This window comes from Ranitomeya imitator, chromosome 2 (genome assembly GCF_032444005.1).
Source record: "Ranitomeya imitator isolate aRanImi1 chromosome 2, aRanImi1.pri, whole genome shotgun sequence".
Classification (NCBI taxonomy): domain Eukaryota; kingdom Metazoa; phylum Chordata; class Amphibia; order Anura; family Dendrobatidae; genus Ranitomeya; species Ranitomeya imitator.
Window position 1 is genome coordinate 301,338,936 of NC_091283.1, and position 24,007 is coordinate 301,362,942.

At 42.6% G+C, this 24,007-nt stretch overlaps 1 long non-coding RNA gene and 1 pseudogene across 1 annotated transcript; both read right to left on the bottom strand.

Moving 5' to 3' along the window:
- LOC138663364 (zinc finger protein 585A-like) overlaps positions 1–24,007 on the bottom strand; it is a 90,039-nt pseudogene that overhangs the window by 30,987 nt on the left and 35,045 nt on the right.
- Positions 5,929–7,370, bottom strand: LOC138667400 (uncharacterized). The gene is made up of 2 exons (XR_011318742.1): positions 7,066–7,370; positions 5,929–6,265 (listed from the first exon to the last, which is right to left on the bottom strand). It is a non-coding gene; the product is annotated as an uncharacterized lncRNA (long non-coding RNA).

Genomic DNA, 24,007 nt, shown 5'->3' on the forward strand with positions numbered 1-24,007 from the left:
TCTTCGGCATATCATCCTGTGACAAATGGGTTGGTGGAGAGAGCCAACCAGACCTTGGTCACATATCTGCGACATTTTGTCTCTGCTAAGCAAGATGACTGGGCATCTTTGCTACCGTGGGCGGAGTTTGCTCTTAACAATGCTGTCGCTGACTCCACTGGACAGACTCCATTCCTCCTTAACTATGGTCAGCATCCGCGGGTACCTGTGCCCATGCCTGTGTCTTCCGCCGATTCCAGGGTGGCAGACTGGGCTGTGGAGGCACGGGACATTTGGGATCGCACTCAGGATGCCATTCGGGCTTCCAAGGAGAGAATGAGGTCCTCCGCCGATGGACATCGGTGCCCTGCTCCAACCTTTGCTCCTGGCGATTTGGTGTGGCTCTCCGCCCATAACATCAGGCTGCGAGTTGAGTCTACCAAGTTTGCACCTCGCTACTTAGGTCCTTTTAAGGTCCTCGAACAGGTTAATCCTGTGGTTTACCGTCTGGCCCTTCCTCCACGCCTTGGTATCACCGACACCTTTCATGTGTCCCTCCTTAAGCCCGTCTACATGTCCCGGTTTTCTGAGTCTTCTACTGGGACGTCGGGTTCGTCTACGGACGATTACGAGGTGAACGCTATCTTGGGGTTTAAGGTGGTTCGTGGCAAAAAATTTTATTTGGTGGACTTACGGCCCTGAGGATAGATCCTGGGAGCCTGCTGAGCACATTCGGGCTCCGCAGCTCATTGCTGCCTTCAAACGTAGCGAGGCCCTAGGAGGGGGGGTAATGTTAGGGGTCGAGTTCCCGCTTCTGCACAGGGGGAATCTCGAGCCATCTCTGCTGCGGTCTACCATTCGTATCCAGCCGCAGTGGAGTCTGCTCAGCAGAGACGTCGGTCCCAGGGTCTTGCTCAATCTCACTCTGTTCTAAGAGTTGCTGCTGCTTCTCCAGCTTCTGCCATTAAAGTCAGTGCTGGTCAGCAGCGAGCGGACTTCTCTGGGACTAAGTCCTTGTCTGCACACACTGAGCATGCCCAGGGCAAGATCTCCCGTTGGAGATCGAGGGTCATGTGGTCAGGCTCTGCGGCACATTCCATTGGTCCTTTTGGCAGGTCTTGGAAGGGCAAAAGTTCTGTAGCCAATTCCTGTCCTGCAACTATATAAACTGCGCATGACCGCACGGCCATGCGCTAGTATTGTTTTGAAATTATATGTGTGTGTGTAGATGGATGTATGTCGATGGATGAAAGCTCCTAAATATCCCTCCCTAGAGTTGTTGACTGCTCGCGGATGTTGGTAGCTATCTATCGCCCGACTAACCATCTGTGCAATACACACATTACAGCGTCCTGTTGCTGTGTCCGCCTGTACGGCACCGTGCGCTTGTCTAGCGCTTTCCATACCCAAGCCTGGGTGGTTAGTGGTGTCAGTCAGTGCGGCATTGCTCGCACTTCTGTGCCTATAATTAACTATTCTGTTTCCTTACACACCCAGTTGCGGTGTAGTGCCAGCAAGGGTCTAATCGAACTTCAATCCCAGTTGGGGTAAAGTTCGCTGACTACTTGCTCGCGCTTTATGTGCGGTACCGTGGTCCTGTGACGTAACAGGATTGCTTCCTCCACGCTGGGTGAGGTTGAACCCACGTGTGTGTACTTTAGAGTACCGCCATATAGTCTGCAATTTACTAGCAGCAGGTTTTCACCTGTACGGTGGACCCCGGACTGCGAACGCATCTATATCCTCTTTCTTAGTGCGTTCCGTCAGTCTAACACACAGACAGCCATACCTTGCTGATGGGTACCCAGCCACTGCGGGACCCACATTGAAATACGGACTTTTTTCTGTCTTTTGCTTGGACTTTTGTGCCTTGTAGCACACATATTTGTTAAAACTCCCCTGATGAGTCTCCTACACTGGTGATGAAACGCGTAGGGAGAAGAGGAAATCTATTTACCTGCACCCATTCATCTGGTGGTTGTCCATAGCAGGGTCCACTTGGGGCCTGTCCTTGTAAGGACAGGAGCTACACAGGGATTACAGGGTAGACAGGATTTGTGCCCTAGCCCGCTGCTTTTTCCCCTGGACCGTTACTCATCATAGCCCCACTGGCTGAGAAAGATCCAAGTGTCCGTTCCGAGTGGTGAGACCGTTCCATTCTTTTATATTTTTTGAGCACTGGTTATTTTGGGCACTTTTGTATATAGATATATATATATATATATATATATATATGTGTTTGTTCATTGGGTTCATATATTTTAGGCTATCCTCATTAAAGGTTAAGTTTTAATAATGGTAACCCTCCATAGCTGATGGTACACATTTAAAGGGAACCTGTCACCCCCAAAATCGAAGGTGAGCTAAGCCCACCGGCATCAGGGCCTTATCTACAGCATTCTGCAATGCTGTAGATAAGCCTCCTTTGTATCCTGAAAGATGAGAAAGAGAGGTTAGATTCTACTCATCTGGGCGGGCGGTCCGATGGGCGTCGTGATCCGGTCTCCCATCTTCTTACAATGACGTCATCTTCTTGTCTTCACGCTGCGGCTCTGGCGCAGGCGTACTTTGTCTTCCCTATTGAGGGCAGAGCAAAGTACTGCAGCACCCAGGCGCTGGGCCTCTCTGACATCTCCCGGTGCCTGTGCACTGCAGTACTTTGCTCTGCCCTCAACAGGGAACACAAAGTACGCCTGCGCCAGAGCCACAATGTGAAGACAAGAGGACATCATCGTAAGAAGCTGGGAGGAAAGGACCGTGACGCCCATCAGACCGGACCACAGCGGGACCACCCCTGGGTGAGTATAATATAACCTCTTTATCTTATCTTTCAGGTTAAATTGGGGGCTTATCTACAGCATTACAGAATGCTGTAGATTAGCCCCTGATGCCGGTGGCCTTATCTCACCTTCGATTTTGGGGGTAAAAGGTTCCCTTTAACAAACCCTTGTCTTTCTTTATCTCATTTGTCCACATATCCCAAGGAAAATTATTTATTTGTGACAAACTGAACTGTATCGGGAGGATTTTCAGATTTCTTGTGCCTGTTGATGTAATATTGATACTTCCTTCCTTTTTTGAGAGTTTTCAAATTTTCCTCAATGCAATATAAACCGATTTTCAGACTTTCAGCATGTACAGAAGATGAAAAGAATGCAGAAACAACTTTTTTTTACATAACTTGGAAACAAATCTTCTTAGCGCTTACTGGTGTCACCAAGTCATGGATCGTGTGAACATTCTCCACTCTGGCAGGTCATGAGGTATGATTATGGAAACATGAATTATTAATGACTTTATCCTGTCCAGGTAGACACATTACCTTAGAAACAACATTTAAGCATGACTAAATGTCTAATTGTTCAGTGTTTGTGCCATCAAATGCAAAATATGTGTCCCGTAATTGAGAATATAGCAATTGTGTTTGACTAACAGGAATTCCCAGAACAGTTATAGGAACCAGGGTTTCTTCTCTTCCCAACAACCATTGTTCTATTCCCATTTCCATGTTAATGAGATGTGATTGATACTGGGGATATCTAGAAGATTTTTTCCAGTTAGACATGATAAAAGTCCATATCATAGTCATAAACACTCCATCTCGTAATAATGGTTTAGATTGGAATTGATTGATTTGGAAAGGAATTGATGGTTGAAACCTTGTCTACTGCTGACCATCCACTTCACATTGACATCTTTACATTGTAGTTATTTTTACTTAAAACGCAACACTGGTAAAGTCCAGAATCCTAAGGAGGTGGATTATCTACAGAAAAAATAAATTTCTTATTCAACCAACTCACATTACCGGATTCACCTCTGTGTATAACATTTATTGGACCATTTGAAAAACTTCCCAAAAAGAATCTATCTTTGGTCCATGTCAACAGAGATTCTGTAGGTAATTCTAACCTTGTGTTGCATTTTAATAATAAAGGAGACATATTTTCTTGACTATGTATTGCTTGTGGTGTAACCCTTACTTCTGGAGCTAGAGTATTTGTTACTGTAAAAACTACAGATACCTGTACTGGTTCTCTTTAAGTTCCATGTTTTTACCCAATCTTCATCTCCTTCTGCAACAGAAAGTAATGAAGGATCCAAAATTTTCCAAAAAAGTTATGTCGTTAACCAAATATCTGTTATGGATCTTCCATCTTTCCGTTTTGCGATCATATCATTTGTAATATCACCTGAGCACACAGCTTTTTCTTCACCTCTTATCTCTATATTCCAGTATAACACATCTGTAGGATTACATTCCCATGTGCCTGTCTTATTATTGTGTATATAATCTCCTTGTAACTATATAAACCCAGTCTTAGGTCCTGTGGTAACATGTAATATTATGTCAGTGTCATGTATGAAGTGTAGCTCAATACAGCATTTTACACCATAACCCATGCAAATGTTTCCGGTAATATCTACTGAATCATCCGGTATTTATCTATTAGGTTTTGTAGACTACACCATGTTCCAAATTATTATGAAAATGACATTTTTCTCGGATTTTCCTAAATGGTCGGTGCAAATGACAGTCAGTCTAATAAAAGTCATCACCCGTTAGATTATACATCGAATTTTATTGAAGAAACCTCCCAATGATAACAGTATAATCTCTAAAATGAATAAAAACTCAAAATGAACTGTTCCAAATTATTAGGTACAGTAGAATTTCTAAACATTTTATATGTTTTAAAGAACTGAAAATGCTCATTTGTGGAATTTGCAGCATTAGGAGGTCACATTCACTTAACAAAAAGGCTATTTAACTCCAAAACCTCCTAACAGGCCAAGTTACATGTTAACATAGGAACCCTTCTTTGATATCACCGTCACTATTCTTGCATCCATTGAACTTGTGAGTTTTTGGAGAGTTTCTGCTTGTATTTCTTTGTATGAAGTCAGAATAGCCCCCCAGAGCTGCTATTTTGATGTGAACTGCCTCCCACCCTCATAGATCTTTTGCTTGATGATACTCCAAAGGTTCTCTATAGGGTTGAGGTCAGGGGAAGATGGTGGCCACACCATGAGTTTATCTCCTTTTATGCCCATAGCAGCTAATGACTCAGAGGTATTCTTTGCAGCATGAGATGGTGCATTGTCATGCATGAAGATGATTTTGCTCCTGAAGGCATGTTTCTGCTTTTTATACCATTGAGGAAAGTTGTCAGTCAGAAACTCTATATACTTTAGCGAGGTCATTTTCACACCTTCAGGAACCTTAACCGGCCCTACCACCTGTTTCCCCATGATTCCAGTGCAAAACATGACTCCTCCATCTCCTTGCTGACGTCGCAGCCTTGTTGGGACATGGCGGCCATCCACCAACCATCCACTACTCCATCCATCTGGACCATCCAGGGTTGCTTGACACTCATCAGTAAACAAGACTGTTGGAAAATTAGTCTTCATGAATGTCTGGGCCCACTGCAACCGTTTCTGCTTGTGAACACTATTTAGGGGTAGCCGAATAGTAGGTTTATGAACCAAAGCAAGCCTTTGGAGTCCCTCGAACCTGAAGGTATAGGATCCTTCAGAGGCACCAGCAGCTTCAAATATCTATTTGCTGGTTTGTAATGGCTTTTTAACAGCTGCTCTCTTAATCCGATGAACTTGCCTGGCAGAAACCTTCCTCATTATGCCTTTATCAGCACAAACACGTCTGTGCTCAGATTCAACCACAAATCTCTTAACAGTACAATGATCACACTTAAGTTTTCGGGAAATATCTAATGTTTCCATCCCTTGACCAAGGCATTGCACTATTTGATGCTTTTCGGCAGCAGAGAGAACCTTTTTCTTTCCCATGTTACTTGAAAACTCTGGCTTGCTTAATAAGGTGGAACATCATTTTTAAGTAGTTTTCCTTTAATTAGAATCACCTGGAAAACTAATTATCATGTGTTTAAGATTGATTTCAGTGATCCATAAAGTCCTGAGACACAATACTATCCACGAGTTTATTTGAAAAACAAAACAATTAAATCTTTATGACACTTAAATACAATTTGCATAATAATTTGGAACACAGTGTAGATCCTTTTGGTTTCTGTGAGCGTAGAGTTCTTTTGAAAGGTTCATTCATTTCACTAGTATTCGTTCCATGATGTAAAATATCTTCTGCATAGATCACAGTTGAAATAGTACAAAGTAGCAGAAATTTAATTCCCATCAGATAGTAGCTTTTCCTGGGAAATGTCTTCTCCTGAAGGATTGATGTTGAATCACTTCCATCAAGGACATGGTGTTTCATATTCCAGCTCTTATTGGAATCCATTTCTTACTAAAAGAAATGCAGTATCATTATTTTGCAACATACAATTTGCATTGATCGACATGTACCCACACTCTTTGTGGTCTGCGGGTATTTTTAACCACATTAGATGCTTGTTGTACAAGAATCATACCTTGTCCCATGGTTTCGAATATCTCAAATTGACCTTCCCAGTTACTTTCCCATGGTCCACTCTTCCTGAAAGTTTTAATCATCACTAGAGCCCCTTTCTTGAATTTGGATTCATATGGTGGCTCCATTCTCTGCATTCTTGATGCAAATGTGGAAGAATAGTTTTACGGCAACAATTGCAACCATTTGGACCTTGCAACAGCATCTTTTTGAGGTGTGAACAAAAATGGTTCAAGTGGAAAAATCAATAGCATTTTTCTTCCTGTCATTAGTTCAAAAGGAGTAAATTGAGTTGTGGAAGAAGTTGTTCCTCTCACACTCAACAGTACCAAAGTTACGGCATTGACCCAAGTATTGCCTTTGTCCAATAACATCTTGACAATTCTGGATTTTATTGTTCCATTCATCCTTTCCACAATACCAGTGGACTGTGGATGGTAAGGTACAAGGAATTGTTGTTGTTCCCCTAGAATAGTACAAACTGCTTGCATGATTTTTCCTGTAAAGTGACTTCCTTGATCAGAGGAGATCATTCTTGGGATCCCCAAGTACAATAGACATGATAAACTAATGCTCTAATTGTAGACAAAGCATAATTTTTCCTGACAGGTAATATTTCAACCCATTTATAAAAAAAACATTTACTACAATCAATGCATACCTGAGAGCATTTTTACCTGATGGTAACGGACCAATGTAGTTGATTTGTAACGTTGACCAAGGACCATCTGCAGGTGCGGTTCGGAGTAGTGGCGGTTTCTGTCCTTTTGGTCTTGGATAAATTTGGGCACAAATGAGACATAATTGAACAATACTTTATACAGTCTCTTCCCAGTAAAATATCTCTCTGAGTATGCCTAACAATTTCTGTTGACCCATGATTATATTTTGTGAACTCAACCTGTAGATGTTTTGGTACAACAGGACGCAACTCCCCATTTAAGTCATGGCACAAAACCCCGTTTTCACAAACAAAGGGAGGTTTTGGATCAACCCGGGAAGAAACAAGAGATGTGTCTTTTTCTTGTGCTTCCACAAAAGAAGGGATATGCGTGTCTGTTCTTTGAACTGCTAAAATCTCAAAAGTTTAAGGGTATGTTCACACGTTCAGGATTTCCATCCTTTTTTTTTCCTGACTGTTTTTTAAAAAACTGCAGCTCTTGGCAGAAAACGCAGGTCCTTTTTTTGGTCCTTTTTTGGTCCGTTTTTGATGCGTTTTTTGATGCGTTTTTTGATGCGTTTTTTTTATGCAGTTTTCTAGCCAGAGTCTGTGTGTTTTCTAGGAATTTTTTTAGGGTTAAAATGGCTGAAAATACCCTAACCCTACCCCTAACCCTACCCCTAACCCTAACCCTACCCCTAACCCTACCCCTACCCCTAACCCTAACCCTACCCCTAACCCTACCCCTAACCCTAACCCTACCCCTAACCCTAACCCTACCCCTAACCCTACCCCTAACCCTAACCCTACCCCTAACCCTACCCCTATTCTAACCTTAGTGAAAAAAAAAAAAAAAATTCTTTATTTTTTTTATTGTCCCTACCTATGGGGGTGACAAAGGGGGGGGGGTGTCATTTACTATTTTTTTATTTTGATCACTGAGATATAACCTATCTCAGTGATCAAAATGCACTTTGGAACGAATCTGCCGGCCGGCAGATTCGGCGGGCGCACTGCGCATGCGCCTGCCATTTTGCAAGATGGCAGCGCCCAGGGAGAAGACGGCCGGACGGACACCGGGACGCCGGGTGAGTATAAGGGGGGGAGATTAGGGCACGGGGGGGGCATCAGAGCACTGGGGGGGGGGCATCGGAGCACTGGGGGGGGGCATCGGAGCACGGGGGGGCGGGATCGGAACACGGGGGGGGGCAGCCACACTCCGCCCACGCACTTCCGCCCGCTCCCCGCACTTCCTGCTGCAGCGGTTCTGCACATTAAACCGCAGTAAAACCCGCAGATATATTTTTGATCTGCGGGTTTTACTGCGGTTTGGACCTCACAATGGAGGTCTATGGGTGCAGAACCGCTGCGGCTCCGGAAAAAGAATTGACATGCTCCTTCTTTTTTCCGGGAGCTATTCAGCGCGTCTTTTTTTTTACAATTTCCGGACCATGTGCACAGTGTGTCCTGTTTTCCATAGGGTACAGTGTACTGTACCCTGCATGGAAAACAGCTGCGGAACCGCAGCGGCAAAACCGCCGCGGTTCCGCGGTAAAAAACGCACTGTGTGAACATGGCCTCAGGGTGAAACACTTCTTCTCCTGTCAGGGCTGCCTCTTTGGCTAAAATATCTGTGGTTGCATTTCCAACAGATAATTCATCAGATTTTTTAATGGGCAGAGACTTTGACAATAGCAAAACCATTCGGGTTTTTTGATGCTATTTCAAAAATTGTTTTCAGTGTGTCACTATGTACAAGAGTCTTATTAGAAGAATCTACATAACCTCTTTTCCCCAAACTGGCAAATAATCTGTCAGTGATCTAACAACATAGGAGCTATCACTGTAGATTACAATGGGACACTGATCATCAGCTTCGTTCAGCTGTAATACCATTTTTATCACTTCTAGCTCTGCCCTTTGAGCTGAAAAATGACACAGTAATTTGTGTTTTACAACTTGTCCTCTTTTGGGATAAAAAATGGCATATCCTGAATAGTAGTGCCGATCTGAATAAAATCTGGAACCATCTACAAAAATTGGTTCATCTGTTGCCTCTGGCTTCCGTCTGAAAAGCGATGGACTAGGATCCTGAAAACACTGTAAACAATCATGAGTTTGCCCTTCGTATTGCATCAACTGAGGAAGAACATATTTGGCTTTAAAATCTACCTCAATTTGTATGGGAGACAATGACAATAACCAATGAGTAAATCTCTGTCACACACCTATGATATTATTCTCAAAGAGAAGTTTTAGTGTAGAATGAGGAGTTTGCAAAGTGATTTTGTTGAACCTAACAATGTGTTCAGTTACTTTAACTGCAAAGTATTCATCTACCAAGTGTCTTGCACAGGTCTCAAAACCTCTTTCAACAGGTGAGAAGCTTAGAAAAACAGCCCAAAATTCTCCACTATTCTCATGACAACTGCACAGCAGACACAGATGTCTCTGATGTGTGCACTTGCAAAGCAAATGAAGCCGAAGGATCTACTGTGGACAAAGCAGGTGCATTTTGCAAATTCATTTTCAATTGTTCAAATGAAGTTTGTTGTTCATCACCCCAAGGACCAAAGTAATCACTATTTTCACCTTTTAAAAGACCCACAAAATGTCACAATGCCTTGTGTGACGTTGGAAATGGTAGAGAAGCAATTGCCTCTATTCTTTCATGCAGTAGCTTTTTCCTGGACTCAACAAAACTCATAAAAACCTGACCTCGGTTTGCATCAATTTGACCTTTTTGGTGTTCAATTTCAACCCTGCATCATGCAGCAGCTCAAACAATTCTGTCAAAAGAGAAACAAGTGATTATCATCAGTAGACAACAGAATATCATCAACATATTGCAATCTGGCCTAGAAAATCTAGATAATATCTTTTCCAACGCCTGATGGAAAACATTAGGCGACAAATGTGCTCCTTGAAGTAACCTGCAAAACAGATATTGTTCATCCAAGAAAGTAAATTCAAACTTGTACTGACAACTCTTTTCAAGAGGTATACTGAAAAACCATTACTGATGTCCAGTACAGAGTATTTTGCCTCTGCATTCAACCTTGCCATCATGTCACGAGTATCTGCAACAATGGGTGCTACATTGGGAGTATGTTTGCTAAACATGCACAAATCCAATATCATTTGATAAGAACCATCAGATTTTAAGACACACCACAAAGGGTTGTTACTTACAGAATTAGCCTTTCGGATTACACCTTGATCTAACAATTTCTGTATGATCTTTGACATAGAATCAATTGATTCTGGAGGCAATTTATACTGACATTGTGGTGGAAGATCTCGCCGTTCCACATTTACAACAACATCCTTCATTGTACCAACCTCATTCCTGAACAGAGCCCAAAGAAAAAGCTGTACAATTCTGTCAATACCTCATCACCACCAGTTTCAGGCCACAAATGATCTGTTGACACAATATCATTTAAGCAAATACTTCCAACATGGCTATAATCACTAGGGTCAATGACTTCAGGTTTACAACCATTAGAATCTTTCCAGATCGCTTGATTTCCTAGATCGACTACCCATCCGAATTTCTGCACAAAATCTGTGCCAAATATATTTTCAGAATCACGACAATACCAAATGTCAATTCCTGTTTTGAAAACACTAGGTATTTCCAACATCACATTGGTAACCAAGGTTGCTTTAGTTCCACCTTTCCACTAAAACCAACAATTGTACAAACTGGTGAATCTGGTTGTAGCTTCAAATCAAGATTTGTGACACTTAATTGAGCTCCTGTATCAATAAGAAATACAACATTCGGTCTTGCTAAATTTCCTTTGATAAATGGTCTTCCACAGTCATCAAATGTAACGAGCCACAAATTCCAATGGATGAGGTGTAGGAATGGTCTGTGATTGTCAGAAAATGGAGAAGATGGGAGAAGACCAATGTTTTTTTTAAAAGCACTTGGAATTCTGTCCCTGGACTCTGTCTCCTTCACGGTCATCTCTCTGATTGATTAATTGTGCATACGGTGACTGCGTTTGTCTGTTGTCAGTGTGAGTGGGTGCAGAAGAATGTAATGGAGATGTACCCACACTCTTTGTGGTCTGCGGGTATTTTTAACCACATTAGATGCTTGTTGTACAAGAATCATACCTTGTCCATGGTTTCGAATATCTCAAATTGACCTTCCCAGTTACTTTCCCATGGTCCACTCTTCCTGAAAGTTTTAATCATCACTAGAGCCCCTTTCTTGAATTTGGATTCATATGGTGGCTCCATTCTCTGCATTCTTGATGCAAATGTGGAAGAATAGTTTTACGGCAACAATTGCAACCATTTGGACCTTGCAACAGCATCTTTTTGAGGTGTGAACAAAAATGGTTCAAGTGGAAAAATCAATAGCATTTTTCTTCCTGTCATTAGTTCAAAAGGAGTAAATTGAGTTGTGGAAGAAGTTGTTCCTCTCACACTCAACAGTACCAAAGTTACGGCATTGACCCAAGTATTGCCTTTGTCCAATAACATCTTGACAATTCTGGATTTTATTGTTCCATTCATCCTTTCCACAATACCAGTGGACTGTGGATGGTAAGGTACAAGGAATTGTTGTTGTTCCCCTAGACTAGTACAAACTGCTTGCATGATTTTTCCTGTAAAGTGACTTCCTTGATCAGAGGAGATCATTCTTGGGATCCCCAAGTACAATAGACATGATAAACTAATGCGCTAATTGTAGACAAAGCATAATTTTTCCTGACAGGTAATATTTCAACCCATTTATAAAAAAAACATTTACTACAATCAATGCATACCTGAGAGCATTTTTACCTGATGGTAACGGACCAATGTAGTTGATTTGTAACGTTGACCAAGGACCATCTGCAGGTGCGGTTCGGAGTAGTGGCGGTTTCTGTCCTTTTGGTCTTGGATAAATTTGGGCACAAATGAGACATAATTGAACAATACTTTATACAGTCTCTTCCCAGTAAAATATCTCTCTGAGTATGCCTAACAATTTCTGTTGACCCATGATTATATTTTGTGAACTCAACCTGTAGATGTTTTGGTACAACAGGACGCAACTCCCCATTTAAGTCATGGCACAAAACCCCGTTTTCACAAACAAAGGGAGGTTTTGGATCAACCCGGGAAGCAACAAGAGATGTGTCTTTTTCTTGTGCTTCCACAAAAGAAGGGATATGCGTGTCTGTTCTTTGAACTGCTAAAATCTCAAAAGTTTCAGGGTGAAACACTTCTTCTCCTGTCAGGGCTGCCTCTTTGGCTAAAATATCTGTGGTTGCATTTCCAACAGATAATTCATCAGATTTTTTAATGGGCAGAGACTTTGACAATAGCAAAACCATTCGGGTTTTTTGATGCCATTTCAAAAATTGTTTTCAGTGTGTCACTATGTACAAGAGTCTTATTAGAAGAATCTACATAACCTCTTTTCCCCAAACTGGCAAATAATCTGTCAGTGATCTAACAACATAGGAGCTATCACTGTAGATTACAATGGGACACTGATCATCAGCTTCGTTCAGCTGTAATACCATTTTTATCACTTCTAGCTCTGCCCTTTGAGCTGAAAAATGACACAGTAATTTGTGTTTTACAACTTGTCCTCTTTTGGGATAAAAAATGGCATATCCTGAATAGTAGTGCCGATCTGAATAAAATCTGGAACCATCTACAAAAATTGGTTCATCTGTTGCCTCTGGCTTCCGTCTGAAAAGCGATGGACTAGGATCCTGAAAACACTGTAAACAATCATGAGTTTGCCCTTCGTATTGCATCAACTGAGGAAGAACATATTTGGCTTTAAAATCTACCTCAATTTGTATGGGAGACAATGACAATAACCAATGAGTAAATCTCTGTCACACACCTATGATATTATTCTCAAAGAGAAGTTTTAGTGTAGAATGAGGAGTTTGCAAAGTGATTTTGTTGAACCTAACAATGTGTTCAGTTACTTTAACTGCAAAGTATTCATCTACCAAGTGTCTTGCACAGGTCTCAAAACCTCTTTCAACAGGTGAGAAGCTTAGAAAAACAGCCCAAAATTCTCCACTATTCTCATGACAACTGCACAGCAGACACAGATGTCTCTGATGTGTGCACTTGCAAAGCAAATGAAGCCGAAGGATCTACTGTGGACAAAGCAGGTGCATTTTGCAAATTCATTTTCAATTGTTCAAATGAAGTTTGTTGTTCATCACCCCAAGGACCAAAGTAATCACCATTTTCACCTTTTAAAAGACCCACAAAATGTCACAATGCCTTGTGTGACGTTGGAAATGGTAGAGAAGCAATTGCCTCTATTCTTTCATGCAGTAGCTTTTTCCTGGACTCAACAAAACTCATAAAAACCTGACCTCGGTTTGCATCAATTTGACCTTTTTGGTGTTCAATTTCAACCCTGCATCATGCAGCAGCTCAAACAATTCTGTCAAAAGAGAAACAAGTGATTATCATCAGTAGACAACAGAATATCATCAACATATTGCAATCTGGCCTAGAAAATCTAGATAATATCTTTTCCAACGCCTGATGGAAAACATTAGGCGACAAATGTGCTCCTTGAAGTAACCTGCAAAACAGATATTGTTCATCCAAGAAAGTAAATTCAAACTTGTACTGACAACTCTTTTCAAGAGGTATACTGAAAAACCATTACTGATGTCCAGTACAGAGTATTTTGCCTCTGCATTCAACCTTGCCATCATGTCACGAGTATCTGCAACAATGGGTGCTACATTGGGAGTATGTTTGCTAAACATGCACAAATCCAATATCATTTGATAAGAACCATCAGATTTTAAGACACACCACAAAGGGTTGTTACTTACAGAATTAGCCTTTCGGATTACACCTTGATCTAACAATTTCTGTATGATCTTTGACATAGAATCAATTGATTCTGGAGGCAATTTATACTGACATTGTGGTGGAAGATCTCGCCGTTCCACATTTACAACAACATCCTTCATTGTACCAACCTCATTCCTGAACAGAGCCCAAAGAAAAAGCTGTACAATTCTGTCAATACCTCATCACCACCAGTTTCAGGCCACAAATGATCTGTTGACACAATATCATTTAAGCAAATACTTCCAACATGGCTATAATCACTAGGGTCAATGACTTCAGGTTTACAACCATTAGAATCTTTCCAGATCGCTTGATTTCCTAGATCGACTACCCATCCGAATTTCTGCACAAAATCTGTGCCAAATATATTTTCAGAATCACGACAATACCAAATGTCAATTCCTGTTTTGAAAACACTAGGTATTTCCAACATCACATTGGTAACCAAGGTTGCTTTAGTTCCACCTTTCCACTAAAACCAACAATTGTACAAACTGGTGAATCTGGTTGTAGCTTCAAATCAAGATTTGTGACACTTAATTGAGCTCCTGTATCAATAAGAAATACAACATTCGGTCTTGCTAAATTTCCTTTGATAAATGGTCTTCCACAGTCATCAAATGTAACGAGCCACAAATTCCAATGGATGAGGTGTAGGAATGGTCTGTGATTGTCAGAAAATGGAGAAGATGGGAGAAGACCAATGTTTTTTTTAAAAGCACTTGGAATTCTGTCCCTGGACTCTGTCTCCTTCACGGTCATCTCTCTGATTGATTAATTGTGCATACGGTGACTGCGTTTGTCTGTTGTCAGTGTGAGTGGGTGCAGAAGAATGTAATGGAGGTGCGGAAGGTTTGGTGGATGATTTTGGCACGAGTCCATTTTCCCTTCCAAGCTTACCTGTTCCTTGTGTACCTGTCTGATTCTGCTCTCAAGAATTTTCTGCACTGCCATTTGAAGTGTCCAGGTATACCGCAAAAATAACAATGGATATTGTTGCTTTGTGTAGTATTTTTACCTCTATGATCAATATAATCTCTGTTCTTGGATGTTACTGTGGGTCTAGGTCTCAGCTGATTTCTTTCTCATGAACTACAGCTATTAGTCAAAAACTGTTGCTTCTTGCAATGATGGCTGAGCACTAGCCAATTGCTCTGAGGCAGGCTCTAAATATTTGAACTGTTTTTTACAAAAAATCTGATCATGGATGTTGGCTCCGGATGAGGCCTAAGATCCATCACCATCCTAAAGGCCTGTTCAAATTTTACCAAAAATGCAAATGGGTCAACATTAAAGGGACACTGTCACCTGAATTTGGAGGGAACAATCTTCAGCCATGGAGGCGGGGTTTTCGGGTGTTTGATTCACCCTTTCGCCTTGCGCAGGCATGTACTATGGAGGACAGAGAATGAACTTCAATCCAATATTGCAGCAAGCATGCAGCCAGCGGGTAAGGAAAGGGTGATGTTGTGAATTCTGTGGCCAAGCTCCCTCCTGTGGTCATGAGTGGTACTGCGGCTTCTGAGTTTCCTTCCTCAGGTGATGAGGTTAAGTCGTTAGGTGCTGCTCTATTTAACTCCACCTGGTGCTTTGATCCTGGCCTCCAGTCAATGTTCCAGTATTGGTCTTGCTTCCTCCTGGATCGTTCCTGTGGCCTGTTTATCCTGCATAAGCTAAGTTTGCTATTTTTTCTGTCCAGCTTGCTATATTTGTTTTTCTGCTTGCTGGAAGCTCTGAGACGCAGAGGGAGCACCTCCGTACCGTTAGTCGGTGCGGAGGGTCTTTTTGCCCCTCTGCGTGGTTCTTTGTAGGTTTTTGTGTTGACCGCATAGCTATCTTTCCTATCCTCGGTCTATTCAGTAAGTCCGGCCTCACTTTGCTAAATCTATTTCATCTCTGTGTATGTATTTTCATCTTACTCACAGTCATTATATGTGGGGGGCTGCCTTTTCCTTTGGGGAATTTCTCTGAGGCAAGGTAGGCTTATTTTTCTGTCTTCAGGGCTAGTTAGTTTCTCAGGCTGTGCCGAGTTGCATAGGGAGCGTTAGGCGCAATCCACGGCTACCTCTAGTGTGGTGTGTTAGGATTAGGGATTGCGGTCAGCAGAGTTCCCACGTCTCAGAGCTCTGTTGTGAGTTCTGTTTTTGGGCTCCCTCTGGTGGTTACTGGTGGTACTGGGTGACTTGTGTTCTCTGCGGTCTCTGGTGTCCACCTGTTCCATCAGGATATGGGAGTTTCCTATTTAACCTGGCTTTCTTGTCATTTCCTCGCCGGCTATCAATGTAATCAGTGTGTCTTTTTACCTCTGCTACCCGCTTCTGTTATCTTCAGGACAAGCTAAGTTTTGATTTTCCTGTTCCACGTTTTGCTTTATTTTCGTCTTAGTCCAGCTTGCAGATATGTGATTCCTTGCTGCTGGTTGCTCTAGTGGGCTGAAATTACTCCTCATGTTCCATGAGTTGGCACATGAGTTCAAGTAATTTCAGGATGGTTTTTTGAAGGGTTTTTCGCTGACCGCGCAGTTCACTTTTGTATCCTCTGCTATCTAGCTTTAGCGGGCCTCATTTTGCTGAATCTGTTTTCATAACTACGTATGTGCTTTCCTCTCATTTCACCGTTATTACATGTGGGGGGCTGCTATTTCTGTGGGGTGTTTCTCTGGAGGCAAGAGAGGTCTGTGTTTCTTCTAATAGGGGAAGTTAGTCCTTCGGCTGGCGCGGGATGTCTAGGAATCATCGTAGGCACGTTCCCCGGCTATTGCTAGTTGTGTGTTTAGGTTCAGGATCGCGGTCAGCTCAGGTTCCATCACCCTAGAGCTTGTTTTGTTTTTGTGCTTGTCCTTTTGTGATCCCCTGCCATTGGGATCATGACAGAGCTCGTCCTTAATTTTTGGTCTTTGTCAGGTCACTTGTGTGCTCTGTACTTCTATGTCCATTGTGGTTCTGAATTACCTGTTCATAACAGTACTGGAGGCCCAAAGTACTAATGCTTCTCAATAGAGGGAAAAGAGAAGTTCTGAGACCATTTTTTTTTCTTTGCACTGTGTTCTGTCTCTCTTTTCCCCTTTACATCAGGGTGGTTCAGAACACAGGTCTGGACATGGACATTCAAGGTCTGTTCTCTTTGATGGATAATCTCGCTATAAATGTACAGAATATTCAAGATTTAGTGGTTCAGAATCCTATGTTAGAACCTAAGAATCCTATTCCTGAGTTATTTTCTGGCGATAGAGCAAAGTTTTTGAATTTTAAAAATAATTGTAAATTATTTCTGGCTCTGAAACCTCGCTCCTCTGGTGACCCAGTTCAACAAGTTAAAATCATTATTTCTTTATTACGTGGCGACCCTCAAGACTGGGCATTTTCCCTTGCGCCAGGAGATCCTGCATTATGTAATATTGATGCGTTTTTTCTGGCGCTCGGATTGCTGTACGACGAACCTAATTCAGTGGATCAGGCAGAGAAAAATTTGCTGGCTCTGTGTCAGGGTCAGGATGAGATAGAGATTTATTGTCAGAAGTTTAGAAAGTGGTCTGTGCTCACTCAATGGAATGAATCTGCGCTGGCAGCTATGTTCAGAAAGGGTCTCTCTGAAGCCCTTAAGGATGTCATGGTGGGATTTCCTATGCCTGCTGGTCTGAATGAGTCTATGTCTTTGGCCATTCAAATCGGTCGACGCTTGCGCGAGCGTAAATCTGTGCACCATTTGGCGGTATTATCTGAGCATAAACCTGAGCCTATGCAGTGCGATAGGACTTTGACCAGAGCTGAAAGACAAGAACACAGACGTCAGAATGGGCTGTGTTTCTACTGTGGTGATTCCACTCATGCTATCTCCGATTGTCCTAAGCGCACTAAGCGGTTCGCTAGGTCTGCCACCATTGGTACGGTACAGTCGAAATTTCTTTTGTCCGTTACTTTGATCTGCTCTTTGTCTTCCTGTTCTGTCATGGCATTTGTGGATTCAGGCGCTGCCCTGAATTTGATGGACTTGGAGTATGCTAGGCGCTGTGGGTTTTTCTTGGAGCCCTTGCAGTGTCCTATTCCATTGAGAGGAATTGATGCTACGCCTTTGGCCAAGAATAAGCCTCAGTATTGGACCCAGCTGACCATGTGCATGGCTCCTGCGCACCAGGAGGATATTCGCTTTCTGGTGTTGCATAATCTGCATGATGTGGTCGTGTTGGGGTTGCCATGGCTACAAGTCCATAACCCAGTATTAGATTGGAAATCAATGTCTGTGTCCAGCTGGGGTTGTCAGGGGGTACATGGTGATGTTCCATTTCTGTCTATCTCATCATCCACCCCTTCTGAGGTCCCAGAGTTCTTGTCTGATTACCGGGATGTATTCGATGAGCCCAAGTCCAATGCCCTACCTCCGCATAGGGATTGTGATTGTGCTATCGATTTGATTCCTGGTAGTAAGTTTCCTAAGGGTCGACTGTTTAATTTATCTGTACCTGAGCACGCCGCTATGCGGAGTTACGTGAAGGAGTCTTTGGAGAAGGGTCATATTCGCCCGTCATCGTCGCCATTGGGAGCGGGTTTCTTTTTTGTGGCCAAGAAGAATGGTTCGCTGAGACCTTGTATTGATTACCGCCTTCTAAATAAAATTACGGTTAAATTTCAGTACCCCTTGCCCTTGCTGTCTGATTTGTTTGCTCGGATTAAGGGGGCTAGTTGGTTCACCAAGATAGATCTTCGTGGTGCGTATAATCTTGTGCGTATCAAACGAGGCGATGAATGGAAAACAGCATTTAATACGCCCGAAGGCCATTTTGAGTACCTGGTTATGCCATTCAGACTTTCTAATGCTCCATCAGTGTTTCAGTCCTTTATGCATGACATCTTCCGAGAGTACCTGGATAAATTCCTGATTGTATACTTGGATGATATTTTGGTCTTCTCGGATGATTGGGAGTCTCATGAGAAGCAAGTCAGAATGGTGTTCCAGGTCCTGCGTGCTAATTCTTTGTTTGTGAAGGGGTCAAAGTGTCTCTTTGGTGTTCAGAAGATTTCATTTTTGGGGTTCATTTTTTCTCCTTCTACTATCGAGATGGACCCTGTTAAAGTTCAGGCTATTTATGATTGGACTCAGCCAACATCTCTGAAGAGTCTGCAGAAGTTCCTGGGCTTTGCTAATTTTTATCGTCACTTCATCGCTAATTTTTCTAGCATTGCTAAACCGTTGACTGATTTAACCAAGAAGGGTGCTGATGTGGTCAATTGGTCTTCTGCTGCTGTGGAAGCTTTTCAGGAGTTGAAGCGATGTTTTTCTTCTGCCCCTGTGTTGTGCCAACCAGATGTTTCACTTCCGTTCCAGGTCGAGGTTGATGCTTCCGAAATTGGAGCAGGGGCTGTTTTGTCGCAGAGAGGTTCTGATTGCTCAGTGATGAAACCATGCGCCTTCTTTTCCAGGAAATTTTCGCCTGCTGAGCGAAATTATGATGTTGGCAATCGAGAGTTGCTAGCCATGAAGTGGGCATTCGAGGAGTGGCGTCATTGGCTTGAAGGAGCTAAGCATCGCGTGGTGGTCTTGACTGATCACAAAAACTTGACTTATCTCGAGTCTGCCAAACGGTTGAATCCTAGACAGGCTCGTTGGTCGCTGTTTTGCTCCCGTTTTGACTTTGTGGTTTCGTACCTTCCGGGCTCTAAAAATGTGAAGGCGGATGCCCTGTTTAGGAGTTTTGTGCCCGATTCTCCGGGTTTGTCTGAGCCGGCGGGTATTCTCAAAGAGGGGGTAATTTTGTCTGCCATCTCCCCTGATTTGCGGCGAGTGCTGCAAAAATTTCAGGCTAATAGACCTGACCGTTGCCCAGCGGAGAAACTGTTTGTCCCTGATAGGTGGACGAATAAAGTTATCTCTGAGGTTCATTGTTCGGTGTTGGCTGGTCATCCTGGAATCTTTGGTACCAGAGAGTTGGTGGCTAGATCCTTTTGGTGGCCGTCTCAGTCGCGGGATGTGCGTTCTTTTGTGCAGTCCTGTGGGATTTGTGCTCGGGCTAAGCCCTGCTGTTCTCGTGCCAGTGGGTTGCTTTTGCCCTTGCCAGTCCCGAAGAGGCCTTGGACGCATATCTCTATGGATTTCATTTCGGATCTCCCCGTCTCTCAAAGAATGTCGGTCATTTGGGTGGTTTGTGAGCGCTTCTCTAAGATGGTCCATTTGGTGCCCTTGTCTAAATTGCCTTCCTCCTCTGATTTGGTGCCATTGTTTTTTCAGCATGTGGTTCGTTTACATGGCATTCCAGAGAACATCGTTTCTGACAGAGGTTCCCAGTTTGTTTCGAGGTTTTGGCGAGCCTTTTGTGCCAGGATGGGCATTGATTTGTCTTTTTCCTCGGCTTTCCATCCTCAGACAAATGGCCAGACTGAACGAACCAATCAGACCTTGGAAACATATCTGAGATGTTTTGTTTCTGCTGATCAGGATGATTGGGTGTCCTTTTTGCCTTTGGCTGAGTTCGCCCTTAATAATCGGGCCAGCTCGGCTACTTTGGTTTCGCCGTTTTTCTGCAATTCTGGGTTCCACCCTCGTTTCTCTTCAGGGCAGGTTGAGTCTTCAGACTGTCCTGGTGTGGATACTGTGGTGGATAGGTTGCAGCAGATTTGGACTCATGTAGTGGACAATCTGACTTTGTCCCAGGAGAAGGCTCAACGTTTCGCTAACCGCAGGCGCTGTGTGGGTCCCCGACTTCGTGTTGGGGATTTGGTTTGGTTGTCATCTCGTTATATTCCTATGAAGGTTTCCTCTCCTAAATTTAAGCCTCGTTTCATTGGTCCATATAGGATTTCTGAGGTTCTTAATCCTGTGTCTTTTCGTTTGACTCTTCCGGCTTCTTTTTCCATCCATAACGTGTTCCATAGGTCATTGTTGCGGAGATACGTGGCACCTGTGGTTCCATCTATTGATCCTCCTTCTCCGGTTTTGGTTGAAGGGGAATTGGAGTATATTGTGGAAAAGATTTTGGATTCTCGTGTTTCGAGACAGAAACTCCAGTATTTGGTTAAGTGGAAAGGTTATGGTCAGGAAGATAATTCCTGGGTCTTTGCCTCTGATGTCCATGCTGCCGATCTGGTTCGTGCCTTTCATGTGTCTCATTCTGGTCGGCCTGGGGGCTCTGGTGGGGGTTCGGTGACCCCTCCTCAAGGGGGGGGTACTGTTGTGAATTCTGTGGCCAAGCTCCCTCCTGTGGTCATGAGTGGTACTGCGGCTTCTGAGTTTCCTTCCTCAGGTGATGAGGTTAAGTCGTTAGGTGCTGCTCTATTTAACTCCACCTGGTGCTTTGATCCTGGCCTCCAGTCAATGTTCTAGTATTGGTCTTGCTTCCTCCTGGATCGTTCCTGTGGCCTGTTTATCCTGCATAAGCTAAGTTTGCTATTTTTTCTGTCCAGCTTGCTATATTTGTTTTTCTGCTTGCTGGAAGCTCTGAGACGCAGAGGGAGCACCTCCGTACCGTTAGTCGGTGCGGAGAGTCTTTTTGCCCCTCTGCGTGGTTCTTTGTAGGTTTTTGTGTTGACCGCATACAGGTCCTTCTCAAAAAATTAGCATATAGTGTTAAATTTCATTATTTACCATAATGTAATGATTACAATTAAACTTTCATATATTATAGATTCATTATCCACCAACTGAAATTTGTCAGGTCTTTTATTGTTTTAATACTGATGATTTTGGCATACAACTCCTGATAACCCAAAAAACCTGTCTCAATAAATTAGCATATCAAGAAAAGGTTCTCTAAACGACCTATTACCCTAATCTTCTGAATCAACTAATTAACTCTAAACACATGCAAAAGATACCTGAGGCTTTTATAAACTCCCTGCCTGGTTCATTACTCAAAACCCCCATCATGGGTAAGACTAGCGACCTGACAGATGTCAAGAAGGCCATCATTGACACCCTCAAGCAAGAGGGTAAGACCCAGAAAGAAATTTCTCAACAAATAGGCTGTTCCCAGAGTGCTGTATCAAGGCACCTCAATGGTAAGTCTGTTGGAAGGAAACAATGTGGCAGAAAACGCTGTACAATGAGAAGAGGAGACCGGACCCTGAGGAAGATTGTGGAGAAGGAAATGCCAAAATGCCTGAAGTCCAGTGTCAAGTACCCACAGTCAGTGATGGTGTGGGGTGCCATGTCAGCTGCTGGTGTTGGTCCACTGTGTTTCATCAAGGGCAGGGTCAATGCAGCTAGCTATCAGGAGATTTTGGAGCACTTCATGCTTCCATCGGCTGAAATGCTTTATGGAGATGAAGATTTCATTTTTCAGCACGGCCTGGCACCTGCTCACAGTGCCAAAACCACTGGTAAATGGTTTACTGACCATGGTATTACTGTGCTCAATTGGCCTGCCAACTCTCCTGACCTGAACCCCATAGAGAATCTGTGGGATATTGTGAAGAGAAAGTTGAGAGACGCAAGACCCAACACTCTGGATGAGCTTAAGGCCGCTATTGAAGCATCCTGGGCCTCCATAACATCTCAGCAGTGTCACAGGCTGATTGCCTCCATGCCACGCCGCATTGAAGCAGTCATTTCTGCCAAAGGATTCCCGACCAAGTATTGAGTGCATAACTGAACATTATTATTTGATGGTTTTTTTGTTTGTTATTAAAAAACACTTTTATTTGATTGGATGGGTGAAGTATGCTAATCTATTGAGACAGGTTTTTTGGGTTATCAGGAGTTGTATGCCAAAATCATCAGTATTAAAACAATAAAAGACCTGACAAATTTCAGTTGGTGGATCATGAATCTATAATATATGAAAGTTTAATTGTAATCATTACATTATGGTAAATAATGAAATTTAACACTATATGCTAATTTTTTGAGAAGGACCTGTAGCTCTTTCCTATCCTCGGTCTATTCAGTAAGTCGGGCCTCACTTTGCTAAATCTATTTCATCTCTGTGTATGTATTTTCATCTTACTCACAGTCATTATATGTGGGGGGCTGCCTTTTCCTTTGGGGAATTTCTATGAGGCAAGGTAGGCTTATTTTTCTGTCTTCAGGGCTAGTTAGTTTCTCAGGCTGTGCCGAGTTGCATAGGGAGCGTTAGGCGCAATCCACGGCTACCTCTAGTGTGGTGTGTTAGGATTAGGGATTGCGGTCAGCAGAGTTCCCACGTCTCAGAGCTCGTCCTTAATTTTTGGTCTTTGTCAGGTCACTTGTGTGCTCTGTACTTCTATCTCCATTGTGGTTCTGAATTACCTGTTCATAACAGGGTGAATCAAACACCCGAAAACCCTGCCTCCATGGCTGAAGATTGTTCCCTCCAAATTCAGGTGACAGTGTCCCTTTAATATTAGTTCATACATTTTCCAGGACATCAATTGTAGGAGTGGCTTTACCGGTCGTAAACAGTATTGTCTAAGTCTGTCTCCTTTTGTGCTATGTGTCAATTCATTATCATTTAATCTGGGTGTGGTCTGTAACATTTTTCCCATATGTGAGGGTAACCATACTTTGAATATATTGTTTTTTTGTTCATCATTAAGATTGAATTCATCTGTGTTTAATTCAAAAATGTCCACATTATAAAAGGCATCCATCTTGTCATTGAAGTTTGGAACGTCTTTTACAATTTTCATTAACTGATCGTGTATTTTCAGATTATTTGTGCTATTCTGTCATGGAATTTTTTTCTGTTGTAGTTCATCTGCTTGTAAATCTTCTACTGAAACATCTGGATTTTGTGTGTCTGGTAAAAATGATGTGGCGCATTGTCTTCCTGTTTGTTTGATCGTGTAACAACAGAAGCCTTTTTTATATCTTGGTGCAATTTGGACAAGAATTCTGTTTAAGTATCAATTTGATCTTTCAATTGTTCATTATGTTGACAATATCAAACAATTTGGACAATCGAAGTAATCCCCGTCAGACTCTTGTGTGTCACCTTGTGTGTCAGTATAACCAATGTCTTGTGTGATATTACATGCTTTATGTGTTTGTGTTTCAGTTTCTCAAAGACTAAATTATTATACACTCAGACCATGTGCATTCCATTTTGAAGCTTTCCCTGTAACTTGTTTTACGGAGAAAAACCTCTTATCAAATTTAAGATTCTCTGCTTCACATTGGCTATACAAACTAGACCATAATTG